General features: G+C 46.7%; 1 long non-coding RNA gene across 15 annotated transcripts in view; it reads right to left on the bottom strand.

Moving 5' to 3' along the window:
• LOC112965536 overlaps positions 1 to 21,060 on the bottom strand; it is a 107,355-nt gene extending 86,295 nt beyond the window's left edge. For 13 of the 15 annotated variants that reach the window (XR_003253321.1, XR_003253317.1, XR_003253316.1 and 10 more), the window contains exons 1-4: positions 20,994 to 21,060; positions 12,894 to 14,069; positions 12,083 to 12,174; positions 9,200 to 9,345 (exon numbers count right to left, since the gene is read on the bottom strand). This is a non-coding gene — a long non-coding RNA (uncharacterized LOC112965536). Of the gene's footprint in view, positions 1 to 4,821; positions 5,091 to 9,199; positions 9,346 to 12,082; positions 12,175 to 12,893; positions 14,070 to 20,993 lie in introns of all 15 variants that reach the window. The other 2 variants (XR_003253314.1, XR_003253322.1) reach the window with 2 other exon arrangements.
• Positions 21,061 to 22,986: the final 1,926 nt, after the last annotated feature.

Consider the following 22,986-nt stretch of genomic DNA (forward strand, 5'->3'; position numbering starts at 1 on the left):
CTTTTTTTTTTTTCCCAGCCAACACCTGTGAGAGAGAGGGAGGGAAGTATTAGTGTCTCTGTTTTATGGAGGATCACTGTTAGCAGAGACAGCTTAAGGTCAAGGTTGTCTGAAATGTCTACAGCCCAGACAGAAATAGTTCTTCTGGGTCCTGCTGAAGTGCTTTAACCACACACTGAAAGGGGTAGGAAAGTTGGTCACAATTTTTTGAGGAGCTAAACTTTCCCTGGTGTAGAAGAATGCTTAATCTAGCAAAAACATCACAAGACCTAGTAGGTGGAAGCTGAAATAAAACTCTGAAATAGACTGTATTTTTCCCAGTTATGAGGATAACTCATCTTACCATGATCTCCCAAAGATGGGGTGGAATCTCCATCATTGTGAGTCCTTCGGCTGAGAGCAGATGCCTTGTTCAAACTCATTTGGAAACTGTGAGTTTGACGCAAAATTGTATCTTATGGTCTAAATTATGTAGGAGGTCAGACTGAAAGAGCATCATAATTCCTTCTAGCCTTAAAATTATGACAGATTAGTGTCTTTTATAGGGATAGTTCTTGCTCTGAGCAGATGCTGAATTATTTCAGCATTCAAGTGTTTTGCTGCTGACTCTGATAGTATTTGCTGTTCCTAACATGCTGCCTTTCAGCTCTTTATCTTCAAGAGAATGCCCTGCTGGTAAGGGCTGACATGAACTTTGTTTTCCAGTCACCATTTTATTATAACAAGCATTGGATTCGTAAATGGACTGACAACCCAAGATAAGACCATAGCAGAATATCAATTTACAGCCTCGTTCTTGAGACAGACCAACAGAATACATGGAGGAAATGACTGCAAAGCACTTCCTGTGCTTTTTGCTCATGTTGCTCTGACATGTCAAGGATACTCAGGTGCCTGTCTGGGAGATTTCCAAACAGTATCCAGGATGCAAGAACTGGTGCTTTAGTAGATGACATCTCTTAATATGTCACCTTGGACTGATGTCCCTTGCGGAGAAACCTATTATTAGAGTCCAGCCTAATTGCAGAACCATGCAATTATTTAGGTTGAAGGGACCTCTGGAGACCCCTACTCTAACCCCTGCTTGAAACAGGGTCAACTTCAGAGCTGTCTGCTCCAGTTTTCAGTATCTTCAAGGATGGAGAGTCCCCAGACTAAAACTACTTGAAAGAGAACAACAAGGATGGAGGCAGACTCTTCTTGGCAGTGCTAAAGGGTAGAACAAGGGGCAATAATAAAGGGTAGGAGAAGAGGTACCCAAGTTGCAACATGATAGATTCAGACCGGTCATTAGTACAGACCTTTTCACTAGGTAGACAGTGCAGTTCTGGGATCCATACCTGGAGGGGAGGTGGAAACTCCACCCATGGAGATTTTCAAGACTCAGCCAGATAAAGCCAGAGTTGTACTGACCTCGTGTGGGTGACAGCCCTGCTTTGAATGGTTGGACTAGAGACCTCCAGAGGTCCCTTCCAGCCAGTGTTTCTATGATTGTATGAAATCAATAGATCAATGGATTGATCAATCAACATAGCTTTTGTACAGGTAAGTCATACCTCACAAATCTATTAGATATGTTTGAAGGATTATCAGATGTGAGAGCCGTAGCAGATCAGTTGATTCACTACACCTGGGTTTCCAAAAGCTTCAGCAGTTGACTTCTCTCTTCTGGTAAAGGCTCTTAGAGAAATGATACCATCATGGATTTTCATAAACTCGTATGAGATTAAGACATAGGTAATTAAAGGTAGGCATAAATAATTATATGTATGCACACATACACGTGTGTGTGCATATGTATATGTACATAAACATACAAACTTACATATACTGACATATATAATAGAAGATTTCCTGGAAAGTTCCCCAAGAACTTGTTCTGGAATCTCAGCTGTTTAGTAGAGTCATAACGGCCTGGGAAGGGGTGAGCAATGAAATGACCAAGTGAACAAGTGCTAAAAATTACACAGGATTTTCAAATCTAAACCTGAACGTGAATAATTGCTGGAGAATCTCATAACACCAAGTGATCAAAGAGAGAAACGGCAGACAAAATGCAGYGTCAATGAGCACAAAACAATGTACATGGGAGAAATCACCCTAGTTATATGTAGGAAAGGGAATAGAGTCATTGTGAATAATTGTGTAAAAATTCCAGCTCAGTAGCTTTGCAAAAGATAGAGACAGTGACAGGCATTATCAGGAAAGTACAGAAAATAAAAGAAAAAATCCATTGCACACACCCAAATTTGGGAAATTTTGGACAGCCCTGGTCAATCTAGCTCAATAAGAAGATAGTAAAACTAGAAAAAGTTAATGTGAAGGGCAACACTGATCAGAGCTCCAGAATGGCATCCCTAGGCCAAGTGACTGCATTAACTTTTTGACTTGGAAAGAGCTGATGGAGGGATGGGTCTCAGGATGCAATGACGCCAGAAACAGCAGGCTGCTGCTAAGTTTGCTCCATCTGCAGGTTTAATTCCTCCCAGCCCTGGCTTAGGTTCTTTGCAAAAGGCGTGACTATTCAGAATTCATACCAGCACATCCAGACGTCATCCATGATGTCTGCAGAGACCAGGGCAGCTAGCAGCCCGAAGCCACTTAGGTATTTCGTTCAGAGATGGCCAAATTATATGTATGTGACAAGTTCTACCAGAAACACACCATTTCAGTCTGCAGAGGTAGACTGAGACAAGGAAAGAAGGCAAAAGACAGAACTCTGACTCACAGGTGCTCGGGTGCGATAAGAATAAACGAGAAACAGTTCAAAACAAGCTGCATCTTTCACACCAGCAGGCCCCATAATGGGACTGTAACAACCATGTGTTCTTTGAGTGGCATCAGAAACCGCAGGGATTCCAGTTTAATGCCATTACTATTTACTTATAAATAGTATCAGTGGGTGGAAACACCTAGTTCMAGTTTTGTATGGGAACAAAACATTCTAGAGGTCTCCACTCTCTCCAGAAATTTCAGTGCCAGGGGACATGACTGGTTCAACAGCTTGGAGGATGAAGTCTGGGCACCGAGAGCAGCGGACAGATAAAATATATTTCATGTGCCACATTGGGTCTGGTGCACAAAATGTGGCTCACCTGCAGCAGTTCCCAGGTAAGGAGTTCAGCAGAAGTAAAAGCAGTCTGCCCCTTGGATCAAAAAAGTCTTGCTCCTGATCTCCACCACGCATTGCTGCAAGAGGCCAGGACCTGAATGACCAGAGGCTTCTGGAATACTTCGACAAAGTCATTTTGGTATTCCAGTGGTAGGTGGACAGCAGACGGTCCTTTCTAGAGAGACGTTCATACAAAGTGATACATACACTGAAAAATGTGTGACGCAGGGCATTAAGAGCTAGGATGCCAAGCTGGTTGAGTAAGTAGTTTCCACCCACATTCAAGCCCAGCTTTCCAGACACTAAGAGAAGAAAAGCCCCTTGACCATAGACTTTTTAGTTTGATGAGCATCAGCCAAATGGGTTTGGGCTTCTCCTCCTGGTATAATTACTGTTGAAGTCACACAGTGGTGCTTCTCAGCAGTAGTGCTTTACCTTTGGCATCTTACAGAGTAACAAAGCACCGGTAATTCACAATTATGGGTCCTGCAAAACCAAGCAAGCTCTGAAATAATGCTAAAAAACATGTAGCTTTTGAGTTTCAGTTGTGCCTGACAGGTTTCAGAAACCAAAACTCAACCACACAAAGCTTTGCAAACAGAGAGTGACAGGAAAGTTGGCCAGCACCCAAGTCCATCCTGACAGGGGAAACTGGCACAGCTGTTTCTGAAAACACCTACTCAGTTCACCCATGCACTGAGCAGTTTTACAACTTAGTCATTAATCACCTCGCCCCCACTGAGTCGCACATGGTCTATGATAATCTAATGATGTGGCTATCTTTAGCCCAATGCCTTAGAGAAATGCAACAGATCTAAACCCTCACACACTCCTTTGGGGTCTTGTAAAGGAGCAGAAGGAAGGAGCTATAGAAGGAAAACTCCTGTAGCGTAGTTTAGTTTTTACAGAGGAGTTAGGGTCCTCTGTGGATGTGGTCCCAAGTGACAAAGGTGAGTTACAAAGAGTCAGCTGAAATATTACAATACCTGAAAACAGCTGCTGGAAACTACATTTTGCAGTACTGTCCACTGGCAAGAGCTCACCCAGGACATGAAAAACCAGAGTTCCTTCTCCATCTGGAAAAGATTCAAATCCCCATGCCTCAAGAAGATGTTTTCAACATAGGGGCACTGGCACATCAAGGCTCATTCTGTTGAAGTTGGCCCAACAGGTAGCCAAGATTCATAGGGCTAGAAAGATGCCTAGTGCAGAGAAATGAGACCTGGTAATTCAGATATTCAGCAGAGACCTGGCTCCTACTCTTGCTCCAGTCAGGCATCCGTATCACTAGACCACGCCTCCTGTTTTCAGGACAAATTCTGCATCTCACCACTCATTTCCTAATCCATCCATATTTTTCAGTGGCCTGTTAAATCTTAAAGGTCCAAGAACAGATCACGCAGAAGCAGACCAACCCTTTTCTTTGATTAGGAGATCTACTTAAGCTGTTTGCAGCCAGGGAGCCCCTTGCCCCCTCAGAGCAGGGTAAGCCTCGGGGCAGGGAACATTAGCACAAGGGAGGATTTCCCCACTGCCTTCTGGCACTTCAGCAAGCTCCCAGAGAGCACGAGAGGCTGCAGTGAAAAACTGGAGAACACATTTGATAAACAAGGGATTTCCCTTCCCCTCACAGCAGTGACATTATGGAAGGAAACAAAGCAAAAACTGAAGTAAGGCTGAGATAACACTCTGCACTCTGGCTAACCCACCTGGTAGTGTTCCCTTTGCTCTTCCAGGCTGGGAAACCACCTGGGAAAGACAGCATGCCCGGAATGCAGAGTCAGGGTCCTTGTCACAGCAGCTGTGTTTGCACCTACTTTCCTCTCTCACACACTGTATTTTTGCGTGTGTTTCAGCTGCAGTCAGGGAGCGGGTCCGGTAGGTGGCATTTGTTCTGCTGCAAACAGGGTCTGGTTACATCCGTACAGCGAGAGGCAAGCCGCATGCTGCAGGCCTCACCGAAGAGTGCCACACGCTCCTGAAGGAAGGAGTTTTACTTTCATCTGGCAGCTCTTGATGCAACAAATCAAGCGATGCATTGTTAGGTTTAAGAAAAAAAGGAGGGAAGAACAAAAGTTCAGAGCAGAACTGATTTCTGTCTTGTCATCCTCCCTGGGGCTCTTTCTTGTTTATGAAAAGTTTGCTGAGGGCTAAAGATGAGCTTCAAGTACAACCTCTGCTCCAAACAGCCTTGAGCACTTGGGAGGAGGAAATGACTCCAAACTTGGCAACATGGGGCCTGTCCTTACCTCTACGTCCTTCCACTAGCTCGAGAATAGAAAACAAAACCTCTCAAAGGGGGCGTACAGAACATTGCTTTTTGTCACAGCCCTCRAGCTGAAACCATGGCATCTAAAAAGATGCAAGGAACCCACCAGTCTGGTTGAATCAAGGATGTTGTGGTGTCAACAGCACATCTAGAAATGAGGCTATTTTGCAATGCTCAGTGCGTGGTAAGGAGCTGGCCTGAGAAGCAGTAACCACATGAGAAGTTGCACTGAAGTTCATGGGGTTTCTTGCATGAGTGACTCGAAGGGAGCAAAAAGGTTGCACCTTAAAGCTGCTGAATTCTTTACAGGGCTCACATGTGAACACTTTTGGCCTACGAACCTTGGGCGTACTGCCAAATATTTATGGGAAGACTTTACCCTTTCCAGATTGCATTTGCAAGGAAGTAGCATTGCTATGCAGACTCCTGTTCCTGCAATAAAGGTATTTATGTAGGGTCCTCGTTTCAGATCTTTTTGAAATAGGAGCCAAGCCTTGGTTTGCAAGCACAAGAGGCCAGTTTGCCTTCAGAGCAGGCAAATCTGCTTGTAATGGCTTGACTTACAAGCACAAGTGCATACTCTGGRGAGTGCAAGGGATCTTGCAGTTGTGTGAGGAGATCCTGTGGGATGAGGAACCTGAGACAAACCCTTTCCAATGGCTCTACAAGTTCATAATTGCTTCTGCCAACTTGAGTGTCTACATGAAAAGCAGAAACGCCCTGTGATAGGGATGTCCATGGCACAGCCAGGAGCATGAGCATCCTGTTACTAAGGGCTTTCCAGGCCCCTCTACCCATCTGTTCACATGGACCTAAGAAGGCTTGAAGGTGTTGGCTTTAAACACTAACACAACTGCAGCTCTGAATTGGCTGTACAGGAACTCTTTCCTTTTGGAGTTCTAGTATATGACCAAAGCCCGGCAGGAGAGAGAGAAGGGCACTTGTTAACTGAAACATTCAACCATGGTGTCTCCCTGTCCTCCTCTCCAACTGGAAGGCCCCAGGCTTGGCATGAAGAAGTCTTTTGAGGAATACGGTCTCCTCAGCTGCTGGTTCAGCMCAGAGGCTGCCAGCCCACCCGGCTGCTGATATCCACCTCCTCGCCCCACCGGCAGCGCTGGCCTGTGCAAGATGCAGGGCTCAAGTAACACGTCCTCCCTTGGGCTGGAATGTGTCTGCCAATGGAGGAAGGGGGCCAYGGCACCACGTTCCAGCGAGGAATGTTTGCAAACAAGGTTTGTTTGAAGGTGGGTCCCTCTCAGTGTACCTCTGCCACCTCTTATCCCTGTAACCCCATGTGCTGGGCAGAGCTGGTGGGGAAAAAGAAGAGGTCAAATAGCTTCAGGGGGAAAAAAATAAGAGCAAAAAAGAGTTTGCCCAAGGGGAGCTGAAATGGACTGTGGCATTGCCACCATATCCCTGCTAACCAGCAAAGCTGCTGCCATAGAGACCCTGAGGACCATCTCTTTCCTCGCTCCCATAGCTCCGGTGACAACCGCTGCCCAGGAGAGATGCAAAGTCTTTCCCAAGTGAAGCTGGGTGACCCTCATCCTGCCAGAGACCCTTCTGTTCAAAATGACCAGCTAAACCTGCTCATTGTCGTAGCCTTCTGAGGCCCCTGTTGTAAGAGGTGAATTAGAAACCAGCCCCGTGGTACCGCGGGGAGCACATCTCTGAGCAAGCACGGTTCAAAGGCTCTCAGCCGACCAGCCAGACAACGTTCTCCTCCCGACTGCCAGCACTGTGAACACAGCCTGTGGTCTGAAACCCCCCTCCCAGGTCGGCCYCTTTCTCGGTGTGGTGCCACTTCAGCTGTAGCTATGGCTCAGGGAGGCTGTAGTCCTCCAGCATCCCGATAAATACACTGGCACGGGGATATCCAAGTTGAGTCATGAAGCAGAAAGACAACAGCTCAGCTTTCCAATTCCCAGATGAGTCTCCAAGGTCGGCAGTAAACAACCCACCGAGCCTTGTAAACAGAGCGCATGTAACCAGAGAGACGGCAAAGTGACAGAGCCATTTTCAGAGGGCTGGAGTATTTTGCAAGCCAGGGCTGGTTTGTGTGGAGCTGGCCCCAGGTTTGTGTCGAGGCAAGGCACAAATAGCTCCTCTGGCCTGCCTGCCAAAACCCAACATGTCTTACAAGCCAGGAGAAGGACCTGGAGGAGATCCTGCGGGGTTCAAGTGCTCTCTGCTCCCAGAGCTTGCTGCATGGGTGGGACCCAGTGCTAACTGGGTGCCACTGGGACAGGGAGGTGCTACTCAAAAGAGGACCGAGTTACAGCTGCATCATGGGAGAGATGTCCTTTCCCTTTGCTGCTTTTCAGGCTATTTAACTCCATTTTTAAACTCCACATTTATCTATAGACAGGGCCAGGGACTGTCATCTTTCTTCCCACACCAGGCTTCTCGAAACTCTCTTCATGGTCTTGTCCCTCTCTGGACGGATGACCAGCCTCTGACCAGCAGTGTGCAGGAGACCTCCTGGTCTCCCCATGCATGGAGCAAGGCTCTGCACAGCCCACAGGAGCAGCTGTCCCTCCCTGCCCAGGGAGATGAGTCTTTCAGCCACAGAAATGCCGTTTCCATACACAAAGCCCATAACTGTCTGTGCCCCCAAGGGCAGGTCGGTGCCAAAGGACACTCTTGAGCCGGGGTGACACGTCCTACCCGGGCAGTGGCCGTGCCAGTTCACTACAGGTGGCCGCAGCAACTGCAAGACGTCCTGAAACTGGAGCCTTTACAAATAGTTAGATAACAGATATGGTCCATTAGTTTGGCAGGCCGACAGGCCTCAGTGCCAAAAAGCCCATCTCTACTCAAAAGGGACACTGTTAACAGTAACTCAAGAGGATGCAACAGAAGAAAATAAACAACAGTTGAGGCAGTTGGTGTAATTGGCCAGCAGATGAAAAATAAATTTATGCCAGCTTGTGAATACGGCTGCCGAGCATGATTCAGTGCGTAAGTCGTGTGGCACAGAACACAGGGCAGGCAGGAATAAAATTAAGTACGAGACAAAGGCCAGTCTGCCTCTTGGAGAATGTCGCACCCCCCACCAACCCATTTGTGCCTGTTCGCTTGCACGCGTTGCGTTCCCTGACGTCACAAATGTGCGGGTTTCCCAGCCAGCCACAATGTTTTTCAGGAGGGACATATGCCTGGGCCACTGCTAAAACAAATACCACCCCCCCTCCCTGCCAAAAACCCAAGCAGAATTAAAAAGAAAATGTTCACAGAAAATCCCAACCATTTCAAGTGCGCTTTGAGCACCGTACATGAATAACAATGAATGAGCCTGCCATTTATTCCTTTGCGGATCACTTTTAAGATTAGCTTTTGTTCTGTGCTTTTTAGAGCAGCTCAAGTCCAATGGGCAAAAATTCCATTCCCAGGAGCACACAAGAGAGAACCAGGAGCCCTAGGCTGCACATTTCACCTTTACTTTTTTATTCCATACTATAAATGTTCTGCATGGTCTTAACACACTGAGCTAGCGTCTTCCTTTATGCAGTGGGACCAACAGCTTGGACACTGTGATTCTGCAAGGAAAGAAGCACGACAGAGGCTATCGACAATGTGAATCATCCAGAGAAAAAGAGACCTCAGCCAGCCTGGACAGGACCCTAGCAAACGTGCACATAACATTGACTTTGCAGGTGCTGCAACTAGATCTTACAGGGAACAGAAGAGAAAACATCTCCCCTTTTCCCATCCTGACCTGGGTATGAACAAGGCAAGTTAGACACCTACTTATCATCTAGTCCAGCTGATGTGAGCACGGTGGTTTGCTGCTTCTCTGTGAAACATTGACCTACCTTTGTTTGCAGGAAAGCTCCAGTTCTTGTTCACGCAAAGGTGGTCTCAGAGGCAGAGGATCCCCAACACTCATGTTCTCTCACCTTCACAGGGATGTGCTCGTTGCTGGATCAAGCCCATCCTTTGCAGAGAGCTGGCTTCCTTCCTACAGAGAGAATATGGGAGCATCAAGGAGCCCTCAGGAAGACCTGGTTTCCTTGCCTCTTTCTTCAAATGGATGGGATCGTTGCTCCCCTCTGTATTCCTAATTTAAATTGTTCTCCTACGTTTCTCAAAAATAGTTGACTAAATCATAGTGCTAAGCAATGAGGTCACTGTGGAAGATGTCATCACTGCAATCCTAAATTCTCCCACTCTTCTATTTGACTACCTTGTTTTCCTGAGCCATGTGGAAAGATGTTCCCACTGCCTTTCAGCAAAATATAAATGTGAGAACTCTCAAGGGCTATGCCTTAGATAGCAACGACACTAGAATTTCCTTGACAGTTATAACTCTAAGAGTTAGAATTTTCCCCTTTTTAATTATAGAAGAAATATTTGGGCCAGATTTTCAAAGATTAGTTTAAATCCCATTTAGCAGCAGAAAATAAATGGCCCGTTTTTTACCCAGAACTGAGAAGTTGAGTGCTGAGCTCTTTGAAAAATCAGGTCATAAATATCACAATGGGAGCTGCTGGAGGCAGACACCTTCTAACAAACCTTGCCCCAAAACAGGTTCCCAGAATTGTTCTCTTTTAAAGCTTTCAAAAGAGCTTGGGAAATAATGCCACACTGGTAACATCAGACAGCTGGAGGAAGTGGAGACCACTGAAGTTAATGTTGTTAGATATAGATGGCATATTTAAGCAAAAACATTTTCTTGCTACGAAAGGATGCACATGTTCATCAAAACTGAGGCCAAGCAGATCCATAGCAGCCATCTAGCCTGGCCTCTTATGGTCAGTACATAAGCCATTGCCCAGGCTGGATATGACAAAAGCATCAGTAGCGTGAGCATAAAGTCTCCTGGTACCTAGACACGAGGCAATTCAAAGTAAGGTTAATTAACAAACAACTAATTGTGTTTTTTTCTTATTTGAAGCCATGCTGATCCTTTAGGAAAGCTGTTTATGGACCAGCATGGTTGCACACAGGCACGTGCCTGCACTCGCTGCTGGGCTACATCTGACGGTGGAGACTCGGAAGCGTAGCCGTTGTGCCTGCACAGCCCCTCATCCAAAGTCCTCCAACTGTCTTGCAAATATTAATTGATGACTCACATGCCCGGGACATAAGTAAATACCAACTCCCCTATTTTACAGACAGGTCAACTGTTGCATAATGCCAGTTTATGTCACTGAGAAACTAGAACTGAAAGTCACACAGTCATTTTCTGTTTTAAGCGCTATATCCAACTCCCTGTGTTATGTAACATTACTTAATGTAATGCAACAGTTTTTATCCTGATGTTTTACATGTGTCTGTCCTAAATTCTGCTGGCTTTGGTGATTGCTTGTTCTACATACATAGCTAGGTGTTTTGCTTATTTATTGGAGCTGTCTGTTATCTGGAGGCTTTTATCATTGTGGGGGGGATCCCCAGTAGCCCTCAGTCTCTACAAAGCACCATCAAACTCCAGACACAGACACCTGAGGGGACTGTTTGGACTCAAACTTCAAGAACACAACAGGTGTCACTGGGGCAAGCTGTGAACTGGACACTCAGATTTTAATGCTTGTCCAGACACACTGACCTGAAACGCAGAAAACATGGACTGAGCAAGAAAACCAACCCAGAAAACACTGATGACAGGCAAGTCTACCCAGATAACAGCACACCTAAGCGATCACTTGATGTTCATTCTCAGTGCTTGACACATAACTTTCTCCTTTGGAGGAACCCCACTGATTAGAGGATTTCTAACTCGCCAGACCTCCTGGGGCAGTGGGTTATACCGCATCTCAAAAAGTGAGAGAAAAGGTGTGATTTCAGGACAGACTGTTGTTGGAGTGGCACAACCAGCCATGGCACATATCTCAGCTGTGGTGCAATTTCTGCTCTTATTTTTGGGGACATTCTGGTGCTGCTTCATTACTAAAAGGTGCAGTGCAGGCCAGCTTTAAAATAACAGCCTTGTTTGCACCAGCTGTAGCCCCAGCTTTCATCTCTGAGTTCACCTCCTTCTGTTTGTTTTCTCTTGTTGGTCAAACTTGCGGCAGAGCTGTGCCTGGATTGACAATGCCAAGTTACAAAGGCTGGGTAGATAAGGAGCAGGAGRTGGGTTCTCTAGCGGAGACAATATCAATATCACAATATCAGGTCAAGGAAGAAGATTTCCCTCCCCCCGCCCCATATTTTTTGGAAAAAGAGTGAAACAAGAACGCTATTTCTATCACAACTACAACATAGTCAGTGACAAGCGATGCCAGAGGCTGTTACTTGAATGTCCTCACCCCATTCCTCCAGGGTGCCATGGAGGACGTCCCAGGGAAAGGAACTAACTTTGACAAGACTGACAGAACTTGCAGCCCCAGAGGACACAAGACCCGGAGGATTCCCATGGGAAAAGCCAGAAAAGGTAGTTTTGTAGGCAACAGCCTGAGCAGAGCCACAATCTGCTGCCACCCAACCATCCACCTACTTTCTTGTCTTATTGCTGTTGGACCAGGGACAGCACAGCCCTCACCTGGCTTCTGCCCCCACACGACACAAGCATGAGATGTGCTATTAAACAACTGGATGAGACACCATGTAGTCCTTACAAATACATCTTCTGAGCATTCGTCGTGCAAGTACCATGTTCATCCTACCGCAATGGTGAAGCATGCGTTTTGACCCGTATCTACCAGTCCACTGATAGCTATGCTGGTGCCTGAGGCTAAAATATCATCTGTGCAAATTACCTTGAGCTTTCAAATAGATGCTCTTCCACAAGGAAAATTTATCGTGTCTGTCCCAGATCTTCCTTCTGTCTGACCTGCTGGTGCTGGAAGACCTAGGAACAGCCCACAGTTCAGTAAGGGTTAGAAAGGTGGAGGATACACACAGCTTAACATAGGCGCCTCCCTGGCCAGCAGCAGCTGGAGTTATGCAGCATCTTCTAAGTTCCCAGAAGGACCATTTTATGCCTAGACTGGCTCTTTAACTTTTTTTTCTTTCTCTTTTTGCAGCCCAGAAGGGGAAATATTAGCCTTGCCGATAGAGAAGCGTGTTTTGCAGAGTGAAAAGCCGGCAATACCGAAGAGGAACATAAGCTCGAGAAGGAACTCTGCTCAAACGAATGCCCTATTGTGAGATAAGTTTTTCTTTTAGCGATGAATCAACATAATAATCCATCTGTAACATTAGATGCGTCTGCTTGTATTACAGCAAAGGGCCATCTGCCCATCTGCATATACGTTCAAAATGCTGCCGGGACAGCCATGATGGTCCCTTAATGAAAGGCAGGCAGCAATTAGTACTTAAGTGAAATCATGCCCATGTGGTTCTGAACCCTCATTTGCCCTTTCCACTCAAACGCAACAAGTGTTTGTAACCTTTTTTTTTTTGTTTTTATCCCAGCAGTTTCTTTTTAAGGCAGGTGGGGAGGGGCGAACACATCCTAATTCTTGCAACAGCAGGAGCCAAGTGAAGTTGTAATCAACATATGTCCGGTGTAAGCTGGGCAGCCGTGAATTAGGAGGGCAAACTGCTCATCGTTTCCAAAATACCCACCTGCTCGGGGGCCCGGCTGCAGCAAAGCCATCGACTACGTGGTTCCATCTGTCTGGCAAACAGGCTGCAGATTTGCTGCGAGCTGAATCGCTTTGCCTCTATTTGCTTCCTTTCTCTCCTCTCGCCTGCCCCCCTCCTAATTGGCGCTTGCCTGAAAGGTGCAGACACCCACGAAAACAATGCAGCACAGCGAGGCCAGCGCTGACGTTCGCTGAGCTGCCTCCACCGAACTCCGGGCCGCGCTTCGGCTAAGCAGGCGGGAAGGAGACGGACCGTGCCAGCCCCCCGCCGCATCGGGGAAGGGGAGAGGGGCCTCGATCCGTGCCGCCTGCTGACGTCGTCTCCCGACAGCAGCGCTTTGCGCTCCCCCGGCAGGCAGCGCAGTACGGTCCAGCCTGGCAGAGAGACACCCTGTTGGGGCCAGCACGTGTTGTCACGCTGCTTTAACGTGTGTTAAACAGGTAGCAGCATGAGTGACGTTAAAAACATGAACCGAGCTATGAAACTGCAGAAAACCTGTTTCAGGTAAATGGTGCTATAGTTATAAAAACAGCAGCCAAGATGCTGAGGGTGCTCTGACACATGGGATCAGGGTCCTGCTGGGCATCCAGAAAACCAGGTGCGAGAAGGTGCCTGATGCCCCAAGGAGCAGCTCCCCACCACGGCGGAGCAGGAGGGCAATGCTGAGCTGGAAGCGCAGATGCAAGACTGGGGAGTCCTAGCGTCCGTCCACGGCTCTGCCGCCGGCTCCCTCGGCAGTTTTAAGGTAGATCCCCGAGGACCAGCTCGAGCACCCATGGGGCTCATGCAGTGACCCTGGTGTGGAGATTGCACCCCAGAGCTAGGTACGAGAAAGTGGTGGCAGGTGTGTGCAGTGGCATCGTAGCATTGGAGAATTAATCATGAAAGCAGGGTCTTTTGGAGGAAGTCATCTGTTGCCGTGCACAGCCGGGAATCAAAACGGTGGTTCTGTTGCTGGTCAAATAAGAATATTTCTTCTACTGCAAAAAAAGTGATGGCCAGGAGGCTGAATTACTCCCAGTCTGGAAAGCACAGACGGCTGCATGCAGCATCTAGGCTGGAACGTATTATGGTCATCATTCGTTTTCCTCATTTAGTCACTTAACTTCATTAGGGAAACCCTGGATTTCTTTTCTAATCAGACTTCCCATTTCACTTGCAAAAAAAAAAAGAGAAAAATAATTGTGATTATAAATACATTTTTACCAAAGACGCTGAACAACTTTCACCAGACAGTAAAGTCATCCTTGGAAAGCACATTATTTTGCTAGTAGTCTGGAATATGTCTATAGGAGTCAGTCAAATATTGAGACGGGCTGCTTGCAAAAAGCGTTAAAATTAGACGGTAAAAACCATTCATGGGAGTTAACATCAAGAGAAATGTGGATTTTCCAGTGAAAGAGCGACAAATGGAGAACGAATCGGTGTTCAAGCACCTGATGGGTCAAAAAGCACCTTCCCTTTCTGGGGAGAGAGACCTCCTCCCCGCAGGCAGCAGGGCCTCGGGGCACCCACATGGCGGGCTGCTCCCAGCAGCGACCCCAAGGAGCAGGTGGAGAGGATCTGAGAGACGCACCAGACCACTCAAGCATTTCGGAGGGGAAGGATACTGGAGAACATCGCTCCCCACACACCTACAAGCGCCTTGACGCAGCCTCTGCTGCTGCCAAGCACAGTAAACTCTCGCACAGCTTACGCCTCTCAAACCTGTTTTGATGTCTTAAAAAGCTGTGCTCTTCCATTTATTTTATCCGTGATCCACTGTTTTCCTTTGGCTTTGGAGACCAGTCTACAAACCCACCCATCCGGGAGAGCCTTGCCCCCTCCAAACATTTGTCCRCGGCAAGCACGGCTTCGCACTCAGCCCCCGCCGTGCTCGCCGCCTTCGCTGCTCTCCCGCCGGCACTCCCCTGCCTCGTCCGAACCACACGGTTAAACATTTAAGAGACCGACATTGACGGGACTAATTGTGGTTCAAAGTTTGCACAGGTGGATTGCAACAGTCTGAAGTCCCTGCCGCTGCAACGGGCTGCGACYGGGTGAATTGCCATTTGTATTTTTGCCAGCCCTGCTCCCAGCTCTGCCCGAAGGAAGGAGGCATCCCGGTGCCGAGAACCCACAGGACCAGCACCTCGGCTGCTCCTGGGGCAGAGCATCCCGGCCTTCCTGGACTAAGGTCCCCACGGGGCAGCAGGGTTTCATGGCAGCGGGTGTGCTTTCCAGGAATTTTTTTTTCCCTTCTCCCCCAGCCGTGAGTTTCGCAGCGATGCTGGCGTGCTCGCAAGGTGCAGCGTGTCCGCCTCCCGCGCACGGCTCCAGGGAGGTTTTGCCGTTGGCTGCAGCCCGGGAGCAGTCCCCGGCCGCCCTGCTCCCTCGTGGTGCCCTGGCGGGCGTCTCTGCGCATTAGCAGCCCTATTTCAGAGCTCAGCCCTACCGCACGTCGCCTCGGGCTGGAAGTCTCCGTATCGGCCTTYGGGCCTCAGGGGAAGCAAGCTGGCGCTGGCTGCGGGTGCATYGTAACCTGCCCGGTTATCCCCCCGAAATGGCAACGACACGAAAGCCTAGGGAAAAGGGAAAAGCCTGTGGAAAAGCCTTTTCACCCTGTTGCTGAACTAATCCAGAGTCAGGGGAACAAGGCCACTGGTGCACAAACCCACCAAACTCCGGCTCACCAAGACAGCAGGGGAGGCAGCAAAGCCGCAGGATCAGCCACTTTACCGGGCACCGAAGCTGAAGCCCGACCGCTTCTTGCACCATCTCAATTTTTCACATTTCTGCGCCCAATTTCAAACAAAACCTTGCAATAAGATGAGGGTCGGCTGGAGGAGGGGCAGGGGGCTGGGGAAGGGGAGCTGTGCAGATGCCCTTGCAAAGGCCGCTTGCATGGACCTTGGGCATTCAGCACTTTTTTCCCCCCCTTAAACAACTTCTAGCTTTCGTGCATGCGGAAGGCGAGGCTGAGGCTGGCGAACGGCGAGCCTCTTCCCGGAGYGGGTGCGCTTGGCGGCGTGGCGAGCGGCCCCGCTAAGGAGAGCGCTGGAGCCCAGCTGGCTCCCCGCCTGGGCGCCCCATTTGCATGACTATCGGCGGGGCGAGCGGGGCGAGCAGGCAGCCCAACAGCTGGCCGCTCGCAGAACGGATTAACTGGCCCCATTGTGCCGCTGCCTCCTCGGCTGCCTCCGCGCATCCCGCCGCTGCGGCCGCCCAAGGCTCGGCCCGGCTCCGGCAATCCGCTTTGCTCCTGGCACTTGGCGAAGGAGCTGCCGGGCGAAGCGGAGCAAAACAGATCAGCGGGGACGGAGCCCTTGATGGAGGGGAGTTTAAAGGAACATGTGAAAAGGAGGGCTGATGTTATCATTTGCAAGTGAATTTAGGAGCAGGTGTAACGCTGAATACCGGCGTCTGTGAAAACGCAGCGTTAGACAAATTAGCTAGAAAAAAAAAAAGGCAAAAAAAMCCAACAGTCTTTTCCTGTCTAAGAGCTGCTAGGGTCAATGCTACCATTCTTAACAGCTCTTAATATGCAAGAAAGATATAAGCCTGAAGGAGTTCAAGGTCTAGATAGCTTCAAGCTATTTTGCGTAAGCACAAACAAGACTTTTACATCCCAAGCCCTTTCCTGCTCACGGGTTAAAGCCCATTCTTTTCCTGAAGAGCAATGCTTTTAGGAAACTTTTCTTGGCAACAGCTCAAGGAGGGTGAGATATAAAGGAGGCTGATATAAAGGCTATTCCCTGCCATTCCCGCTGGCCCTGACTAAGCTAGACCAATACAAACGCCTTCCTTAGAAAGAATATATTTTTCAGGCTACAAAAAGTACTGCATATGACAGCTTGCATTTCTATGCTCCTGACATTGTGCTGCATGCTTTCTAGCCTAATAATGATCTCCTGTACTGGACTTTTCCTATTCAAATTCCTCTATTTCTGTTGATTTCTGTGGTTTTTCTCTTTGTTTCTGTCCCTATTTTCCCCATTTACCCTAGACACACTCCAATATAATGACATTTGAAATTAAAAACATTTGCATTAGGTATTAGGTATATGTGAACGCCTAATCAGACGAATTGGACAGTCTCACCCTGTCTGAGATGGCAGAAAAGAGCTCCAAGATCAGGTTGCCCAACATTTTCCATAACATGTTTTTAGACCTGTTTTCACTGGCTTATAACTTTGCGTACTGAAAGGTGTTCAGGCTGAAGTTTTTCTATGAAGTATCTCAGATATTTGCTTCAGACTGATTTCTTTCATTTGTTTTATATATGTGTGTGTGCGCGTATGTATGTATATAAATAGATACAGATATATATAGATATATATCTCAGCATTCTTCATACAAAGATAAGGAAAAAATACTGTTTTGACCAATTAAAAAAGAAAAAAAGACTTCTCAATCATTTAGCTAAGAAGCCTTAGCATCTATAGGGACTTAATTTTGGCAGATTTGGCATGACCATCACAAAGCTAATGTCAGAAATATGCATGTGGTTCCTATGAAATTTCATTCAAATTTGACCTTGCTTTAAGGGCTGGAATAAACATCAGTTTGTACACACTTCCCTGAGATCTGAGTTTAGCAGCTCAACTCTGAAAACATTTCACATGCACTGGGCCAGCGACCCCAGCACCTTGCTGCTGCCTGGATATTTCCCCTCTGGTGGATCCATATTATCAGACAAGAAGCAAAGCAAAACTATCAGGCTCTTAGCTCACAGTAAATGACTCTGCTGTACATCTAAGATCCCAACAATGCTGATGACCAAATCTGGAGAAATCAATACATTCTCATGTTTATATCCTTTTTTCAATATCGGAGTTGTAAGGTATCACTTCACATTTTAAAAATTTGTTAGAGAGACTCGAAAATTGCAGAGTCCTTCAGAATTATCAAATAAGAAACGTAAGGGTGCCTTTCTAATTTTAATTCACTCTGATGCACTTTTCTGCATTATGCAAGATTTTCCATTCATACGACTACATGCTCCATCTGCCGCAGGAAGACGTCTTGTTCCGTGCGTGGAACAAACCATTCGAAGGATGAAGCAGGGTCATGCAGCAAAATCAGGTCGTCATATGCTGCACTGCCGCCTCATTAGCTGCAAAAAAGCAAAAGCCGCAAGCAGCCCAGGGCCACCCCCTGCCTCTCTCTTCCCAGATCTTTCTTTTTCTGCCCGAGAAGCATGTGAGAATGGGTTTTGAGGAATGTCTGTCTGCCTGAGGTTGGAGTGATCGGCAGCACTGAATTTCGATGAGCAATCCCATTGCTACTGCACACACACCACACGTATGGGCTACAGCGCTGACTTTTCGTTGCTGCAGGCATCTAACCATGAGCCACAGCTCTGGTGCTCCCCAGAAGCCCATTCAGACAGCGCCTGAGAAATTCCAGCCTGACACATGGCAGCCCCAGCAAGGGATGAAGCAGAGAAGAAAAAAAAGCAAAAGGAGGGCAGCTAAGACAGCTGGATGGCACCCCAACCTGGATGGGTGTCCTGGAAGTATTCTCTTACTCCATACTGCTGTTGGGAAGAGTTTAGCTAAGCCTGGTTTGGAAAGCGAGATGCAAAAATTTTGTATGTCAAACAGAACAGTCCCCTCTCTAAATCATATCCTCACTCACATTGGGCAAGTGTTACTTGAACCAGGACACTGCATTTCTTTATCCAAACTGAGACATCATGAAGCATTTAACCTTACGGTTTAGTTTTTGTTTTAAGGATATAAAAAATAAGATGCAATGCTTCATGCGGTACTTCCTGGAATTCAAATGACTCACGGGACAGACCTCCAAGTAATTCTGCAATAACAAAAAGCACATACAAGCAGTGCTGCTGGATGGCTCCAAGAAGCTGCAGATAGTGAAGGCACCCTCATTTTTCCCTAGTAAATAYCAGCTTTCAGCATATCTGTGACTATCACGCTGACCAGATGGTGGTGGGAGCAATAGCTTGGATGATGTTAATTACACACAAACTCCAAAACAACTGATGTCAAAACTCACTTTGAAAACACACCAGAATGGGCTGCTAAGCATMTGGTAGCAGTGCTCCTCTAAAACTGTTGGTTTTTTTGGTTTGTTTATTTGTTTTTTCATTAAACAACTAGCAAGCTTTACTAAGGGATCCAAGAATAAGCAGCCACAGTGGCAGGGGCCCAGATCCTGGCTATTTAATGCCAGTCCGTTTATAATGCTGAGGAGAAGGCACATGGAGATGTTGTGGAAACAGCAGCCCCCAGCTCCTGAACCAGGCCCGTCGCAGCGTGAGCATGTGGCAACACATGCTGCCAACCCAGCCTGCTCATCTCCTTCAAGAACAAGGCAGAAGACTAGAAGAAAACACCCCAGGGAGTCTGCTGAGCTGCCCTGGGTAATCTCTAATGAGACTACGAGTACTGCTCTTAAAGTCGCCTGTGCAAGCGTGTAGATCTATACTTGGGTACCCATAACTGTGTTTTGAAAATTAACACTGTATAGTATGTAAAATGCACATACTGAACAGAGTAAGAAAAGCTATTTTGGGGAAATCTGCAAAACACTGATAAGACTGTCAAACTTGTATGTTGTCAGAGGATTCTGCAGAGACTAGCTTCACACCCAACAGCTAATCAACATCTTCATCTGCAATTCGAAAGTAAATGCAACCTCACTAAGGACAAACTTGCCCGTGATTAGTACAAAGGTAAATACCAAGGAGTAGGTCCTCATGCAAGATTTGGTGTGCTTGGTGAACCTGGCCCACCCTGCCACAATAGCCTTGGATGTACCTGAATACGGATTTATGCACTTCAGAAAGGCGATTGTTGGCCAAACCTGCAACATGGACCTGCCTTCTGGCAAGCGGCAACTCTGAATAGGGCCACAGTTAACAGAGAGCTCACCAGAAGCTCCCACCATTGCTCCAGAACAAGAAAAGTTATTATGGTCCTTAAATACAGGAACATCAAGGCAGACAAGATGGGGACTAAAAGAATGCAATACTCAGTCAGGTATTTAGCACCATCGTACAAAGGATTGTCATCAGCAGTTTAGGAATGCCTTGTTTTCCAGAGGCAAGGAGTCATCTGAAGTGCTCTCCCATTCTAGTTCATTCAATGCCTGGCATTTCATTCACCCCCAGTTTGTCGTTTACTACACAAGCAAGTGAAAAATATCCCGTTCTATGTATTTTAGGAAAGGAAAGGCAAGGGAAAGCCTGACAGGCAAGGCAGTCGATGAGACCAGAAACTGAAACATTTACATGATTGCTCATTGCTAAAGGATTTCATGAGGTCAAGAACTAACAGGATTCATAAGGAAATCCAGCAAATAACTTTAGACTGGACAGTCACAGAAAGAGGTATCTCATCTAGATCTCATTCTGTGCAAMAGGGATAGCAAGCATTTGCTAGCTATTCCTTTCAGTGCCAGATTCACAAACCCCCCTGATTCTTACTTATTTCTTTAGCTGGGACCTGTACTCAGTATAGAAAGTGTGCTGCCCCCAGGATGCTTCCATCATATTCCTGCATACTGGGCACTAACTTCACAGCTGCAGCAGAGAGAAAATTAACTATTTGCTGAGTTACTCCTGGGACCAGGCAGTTAAGAGTTTACACCGCATGTCATCAGCGCACATCTTTTGCCTGTTTCCCACCCAGCTGACAGCCTGTTTGCTGGGGCCTCCACAGGAAGCAAAAAAACCAACCTCCTTTCAGAAAAAATAAAGGACATTGTGTACATTAGCTCTTTTAGGCTTTTTTGCCCTGGCACAGACCCCCCCCCCCCAATGCTCCCACACACTGTAGCTGATGCCAGTCAAGGTGCCTGTGCCCTATGCTGTCAACATTGCTCCCAACACAGGGAGACCAGCAGCATTCTCAAAGCCAGGTATTTGTCTCCCTTGCTTTTTAGAGGGCTTATAGCTTCTCTCATCAGTCAGAGTTTTATATTTCAGCTCTAGGAATGTTTTCTCCCGAACCTTTTAGAAGTCTAGCTCTACACTGCCCCTTTGGTGTCACCCCATCTTCATTCACATAGCCCTTCCTGGTGCTTTCCTTACCACCCTATAACTCAACTCTTCTTCCTCTAGAAGTTATTTACCTTTTAACATCTAGGCTTGCGTGGAGATGCAAGTCACACAGAACCGTAGGAAAATAGGTTGGGAAAGGACTGTGGGAAGTCAGCTAGCCTTTTCCCTTGCCTCAGAGCAACATCAGATGTTGCTATCATTCCTGACAGATGGTTGCTCTTAACAGATGTTCATTTGTGGAAGAGCTACTATCTCTTCATGCATCTGTTCAGTGATTCCCTATCCTTATTTTTATATTAGGCCTTAGGAGAAACTTTCACTCATTCTAGCTGCAATTTAAGCCCAGTCTACCATGTAATTTTGAACTCAAATTCTTCCACTGCTCCCTCATGATTTCCCACATTTTCAGGATGTCAGTCATGCTGCTCTCCCCTGGACACCGCAGTCATAAGTGCAGCATCTCAAGTACTTATAGGTATTCCTGTGAAACACAGGATTATCTCATGCATCTTGCCACATATAATCCCACTCATAAGGCCTAGCCTGAAGCTAGCCTTTCTTCCAACARCAGAACTCTCTCCCAGATCCCTTTTCTGAAGGAATGCTAACCAGCTGCCCCCTGCTCTGGATTTGTGTGGTTTAATCCTATCTACATTTAGCACCTGACTGAAAAGGATCCTGTCTTTCCCCACCATCTCCTCCCTGTCACACCATTCCTACAAGTTGCCAAGATTATTTTGAATGCTATCTTATCTTTCACATCTGTCCAGCTTCCTGTTGACTGCAAATTTAACATGCATACTACTTTGTTGGTTGCTAATAAAAAATGAAAGATAAATGACCTAGAGTAACTCCCACACAACCCCATGTAGTACAGTCTTGTTTTGACACTGGATGCAAGACGGAAGGAAATCACTCCCAGATCAGAGTTGCTTGCAGACTAGCTCAGCCCACTGCCAAATACAATTCAAACTCTAAGTACGTGTTTTCACTTTTTGAAAACTGCCTTGTATATTTGCCTAAAACAGCCACTGTGGATTTCATTCTATAGTTGACTGTAACAAAGATGCCAAGATTGTCATCTAAAAGTCTCTTTTGGGGCAGGTCTTCATGTCTTGTGCATGATGCAAAGCCAAAGCCTGCCCCATGTGAAACAGGTTTTAACCAGTAATTCCTTTTACTCTTTGTTCTCATATGGGATTATATCAGGATCTGCAGATAAAGTGCAGATCGCCTTCAGCAGATTTCTTCCTTTGCTAGTGTTACTGCACAGCTGTTCAACTACTTATTTTGCTGCTCACCCACTAAGAGGCTAGACTAGACAATTGTTACTTCATACTTTCCTGAAACTTGTTCTTCATTATCTAAAACCGCTCCTTCTTCCACCTCCCCCTCACCATGAAAAGGCTACTTAGAGTTTTAACAGCCAGCTACCAGCAGGAGATTAAGAGTTTGTGTTACTATAAGCAGATACATCTACACCTTAACTTGGAAACCCCTTCCTAGCCTATGCATCTTCTGGCTTTGTACTGATTAAAAATAACACTATAAAAGGGAGCTAGAGAACCTTGCCTTTGAGGCTAGTTAATTCAATTCCTCAGGATCACAGTYAGACCATATTTCAGAGGTGGAATAAAAATTGTGTGGTCTTCCAGTCTTGCCTTTGTTCTATCACTGTCATCTTTAATAAAAATCTGAACTTGTTAATAAAGATAAGTATTTTTTTCTTGACAGAGCACATCTTACCTCTTTTATTCACATCCTATGAAGCAATTTCTTCTTTTATTTCTTCCAGGAGCCGCTCTTTTTTGAGGGAAGGAAGAGCCAAATGGAGTGCCACATCAGCTTTCTCATTTGATGCAATTACAGTTTTAACAGGAACACTTTCAAATAGGTAGATTAGCTTTTAAGTGATCCCAGTTGTACTATTGGCCTTTGCTACATCCCTGCATTAAAGTTGATTCAGTTATACTTACCTCTGTTGCTCAATTAAGAATACACAAAGAGAAGTGCTGTTCTGCAACTAGTAATTGCAGTCCAGGAGGAAGCTTGGTTGTTCTATGA

The sequence above is a fragment of the Apteryx rowi genome, unplaced genomic scaffold (assembly GCF_003343035.1).
Source record: "Apteryx rowi isolate R43461 unplaced genomic scaffold, aptRow1 scaffold_22, whole genome shotgun sequence".
NCBI classification, from domain to species: Eukaryota; Metazoa; Chordata; class Aves; order Apterygiformes; family Apterygidae; genus Apteryx; species Apteryx rowi.